We start from the raw sequence: 4,469 nt of genomic DNA, 5'->3' as shown, positions 1-4,469 counted from the left end.
CAGGTGGTTTTGGCGAGTCGAGCAGGTGGTTCTGGCGTGCTCGGCAGGTGCTTCCGGTGTCATTGGCATGTGGTTCCGGCATCTCTGAGAGGTGGTTCGGCCATGCCCGGCAGGTGATTCCGGAGTGTCCGGCATGGGGTTCTGGCACCTCTGAGAGGTGGTTCCGGCATGCCCGGCAGGTGATATCGGAGTGTTCGCCATGTGGTTCTGGCGTTGCCGGCAGGTGATTTGGCATGTCCGGCAATGGTTCCGGCGAGTCGAGCCGGTGGTTCCGGAATGTCCGGCAGGTGGTTCCGGCATGTCCGGCAGGTGGTTCCAGCATGTCCAGCATGTGGTTCCAGCATGCCAGGCAGGTGATTCCGGAGTGTCCGGCATGTGGTTCTGGCACCTCTGAGATGTGGTTCCGGCATGCCCGGCAGGTGATACCGGAGTCTCCGGCATTTGGTTCTGGCACCTCTGAGAGGTGGTTCCGGAATGCGTGGCCTGTGATTCCGGAGTGTCTGCCGAGTGGTTCTGGCGTAGCCGGCAGTTGATTGTCCCGTGTCCACTAGGTGGTTCTGGGGAGTGGATCAGCTGGTTCCGGCATACTCGGCAGGGTGTACCGGCGTGTCCAGAACATGGTTCTGGCAAGTCTGAGAGGTGGTTCCGGCACGCCCGACAGGTGATTCCGGAGCGTCCGCCAAGTGTTTCTGGCGTACCCGGCAGGTGATTTTCGCCTGTCCGACAGGTGTATCTTGCGAGTCGAGCAGGTGGCTGAGGCATACTCAGCAGGTGCTTCCGGCGTCTCTGGCACGTGGTTCTGATGTGTCTGAGAGCTGGATCTGGCATCTCCGGCAGATGATTCCGGAGTGTCCACCAAGTGGTTCTTGTATACCTGGCAGGTGATTTTGGCGTGTCAGGAAGGTGGTTCCGGGTAGTTGAGCAGGTGGATCAGGCGTGCTCGCCAGGGGGTTCGTGCGGGTCTGGCAGGTGGTTTCGGTCTGTTCGGGGAGTGGTTCCGGCATCTCAGGCTCATGGTTCTGGCACGTCTGAGAGGTGGTTCCGGCCGGCCCGACAGGTGTTTCCATGGTGTCCGCCAAGTGGTTCTGGCATAGCTGGCAGGTGATGTTGGCGTGACCAGCAGGTGGTTCCAGCAAGCCCGGCAGGTGATTCCGGAGTGTCTGCCGAGTGGTTCTGGCGTAGCCGGCAGGTGATTTTGACGTGTCCAGCAGGTGGTTTTGGCGAGTCGAGCAGGTGGTTCTGGCGTGCTCGGCAGGTGCTTCCGGTGTCATTGGCATGTGGTTCCGGCATGTCTGAGATGTGGTTCGGCCATGCCCGGCAGGTGATTCCGGAGTTTTCGCCAAGTGGTTCTGGCGTAGTTGGCAGGTGATTTTGCATGTCTGGCAATGGTCCCGGCGAGTCGAGCCGCTGGTTCCGGCATGTCCAGAAGGTGGTTCCGGCATGCCCGGCAGGTGATTCCGGAGTGTCCGGCATGTGGTTCTGGCACCTCTGAGAGGTGGTTCCGGCATGCCCGGCAGGTGATTCCGGAGGGTCCGGCATGTGGTTCTGGCACCTCTGAGAGGTGGTTCCGGCATGCCCGGCAGGTGACTCCGGAGTGTCTGCCGAGTGGTTCTGGCGTAGTCGGCAGGTGATTCTGGGGTGTCCAGCAGGTGTTCTGGGGAGTGGATCAGGTGTTTCCGGCATACTCGGCAGGTGGTACCGGCGTGTCCGGAACATGGTTCTGGCAAGTCTGAGAGGCGGTTCCGGCATGCCCGACAGGTGATTCCGGAGTGTTCGCCAAGTGGTTCTGGCGTAGCCGGCAGGTCATTTTGCATGTCCAGCATTGGTTCCGGCGAGTCGAGCCGGTGGTTCCGGCGTGTCCGGCAGGTGGTTCTGGCGTGACCGGCACGAGGTTCTGGCACGTCTGAGTGTTGGTTCCGGCATGCCCGACAGGTGATTCCGGAGTGTCCGCCACATGGTTCTGGCGTACCCGGCAAGTGATTTTGGCGTATCTGGCAGGTGTTTCTTGCAAGTCGAGCATTTGGCTCAGGCATGCTCAGCAGGTGATTCCGGCTTGTCTGGCACGTGGTTCTGGTGTGTCTGAGAGCTGGTTCTGGCATGTCCGGCACATGATTCCGGAGTGTCCACCAAGTGGTTGTGGCATACCCGGCAGGTGATTTTAGCGTGTCAGGTAGGTGGTTCGAGCGAGTCGAGTAGGTGGTTCCGGCTTGCTCGGCAGGTGGTTCAGGCGGGTCTGGCAGGTGGTTTCGGTCTGTTCGGGGTGTGGTTCCGGCATCTCAGGCACATGGTTCTGGCACGTCTGATAGGTGGTTCCGGCCGGCCCGACAGGTGTTTCCATGTTGTCCGCCAAGTGGTTCTGGCATAGCTGGCAGGTGATGTTGGCGTGCCCGGCAGGTGGTTCCAGCCAGCCCTGCAGGGGATTCCGAAGTGTTCACCAAATGGTTGTGGCGTAGCCGGCAGGTGATTTTGGCGTGTCCAGCAGGTGGTTTTGGTGAGTCGAGCAGGTGGTTCTGGCGTGCTCGGCAGGTGCTTCCGGTGTCATTGGCATGTGGTTCCGGCATGTCTGAGAGGTGGTTTCGGCATGCCCGGCAGGTGGTTCCGGAGTGTCTGCCGAGTGGTTCTGGAGCCAGCCCGGCAGGTGTTCCCGAAGAGTTCACCAAATGGTTGTGGCGTAGCCAGCAATTGATTTTGGCGTGTCAGGAAGGTGGTTCCGGCTAGTTGAGCAGGTGGATCAGGCGTGCTCGCCAGGGGGTTCAGGCGGGTCTGGCAGGTGGTTTCGGTCTGTTCGGGGAATGGTTCCGGCATCCCAGGCACATGGTTCTGGCACGTCTGAGAGGTGGTTCCGGCCGGCCGGAGAGGTGTTTCCGGAGTGTCCGCCAAGTGGTTCTGGCGTAGCTGAAAGATGATGTTGGCGTGACCAGCAGGTGTTTCCAGCCAGCCTGGCAGGTGATTCCGGAGTGTCTGCCGTGTGGTTCTGGCGTAGATGGCAGGTGATTTTGGCGTGTCCAGCAGGTGGTTCCGGCGAGCTCGGCAGGTGGTACCAGCGTGTCCGGAACATGGTTCTGGCACGTCTGAGGGATGGTTCCGTCATGCCAGGCAGGTGATTCCGGAGTGTCCGGCATGTGGTTCTGGCACCTCTGAGAGGTGGTTCCGGCATGCCCGGCAGGTGATTCCGGAGTGTCCGGCATGTGGTTCTGGCACCTCTGAGAGGTGGGTCCGGCATTCCCGGCAGGTGATACCGGAGTGTTTGCCAAGTGGTTCTGGCGTAGCGGGCAGGTGATTTTGCATGTCCGGCAATGGTTCCGGCGAGTTGAGCCGGTGGTTCCGGAATGTCCGGCATGTGGTTCCGGCATGTCCGGCAGGTGGTTCAGGCATGTCCAGCACGTGGTTCCAGCATGCCCGTCAGGTGATTCCGGAGTGTCCGTCATGTGGTTCTGGCACCTCTGAGACGTGGTTCCGGCATGCCCGACAGGTGATACCGGAGTCTCCGGCATTTGGTTCTGGCACCTCTGAGAGGTGGTTCCGGAATGCCTGGCATGTGATTCCGGAGTGTCTGCCGAGTGGTTCTGGCTTAGCCGGCAGTTGATTTTGGCGTGTCCCCTGTGGTTCTGGGGAGTGGATCATCTGGTTCCGGCATACTCGGCAGGTGGTACCGGCGTGTCCAGAACATGGTTCTGGCAAGTCTGAGAGGTGGTTCCGGCACGCCCGACAGGTGATTCCGGAGCGTCCGCCAAGTGTTTCTGGCGTACCCGGCAGGTGATTTTGGCATGTCCGACAGGTGTTTCTTGCGAGTCGAGCAGGTGGCTGAGGCATGCTCAGCTGGCGCTTCCGGCGTCTCTGGCACGTGATTCTGGTGTGTCTGAGAGCTGGTTCTGGCATCTCCGGCAGATGATTCCGGAGTGTCCACCAAGTGGTTCTGGTATACCTGGCAGGTGATTTTGGCGTGTCAGGAAGGTGGTTCTGGCTAGTTGAGCAGGTGGATCAGGCGTGCTCGCCAGGGAGTTCAGGCGGGTTTGGCAGGTGGTTTCGGTCTGTTCGGGGAGTGGTTCCGGCATCTCAGGCACATGGTTCTGGCACGTCTGATAGGTGGTTCCGGCCGGCCCGACAGGTTTTTCCGGAGTGTCCGCCAAGTGGTTTTGGCGTAGCTGAAAGGTGATGTTGGCGTGACCGGCAGGTGGTTCCAGCCAGCCCGGCAGGTGATTCAGGAGTGTCCGTCATGTGGTTCTGGCATCTCTGAGAGGTGGTTCCGGCATGCCCGGCAGTTGGTTACGGAGTGTCTGCCGAGTGGTCTGGCGTGGCCGGCAGGTGATTTTGCATGTCCGGCAATGGTTCCGGCGAGTCGAGCCAGTGGTTCCGGCATGTCCGGCAGGTGGTTCCGGCATGCCCGGCAGGTGATTCCGGAGTGTCCGGCATGTGGTTCTGGCACCTCTGATAGGTGTTTCCCGCATGCCCGGCAGGTGATACCGGAG

This window comes from Equus caballus, unplaced genomic scaffold, assembly GCF_041296265.1.
Source record: "Equus caballus isolate H_3958 breed thoroughbred unplaced genomic scaffold, TB-T2T haplotype1-0000016, whole genome shotgun sequence".
NCBI lineage: Eukaryota > Metazoa > Chordata > Mammalia > Perissodactyla > Equidae > Equus > Equus caballus.
This window is presented reverse-complemented; position numbering follows the sequence as displayed.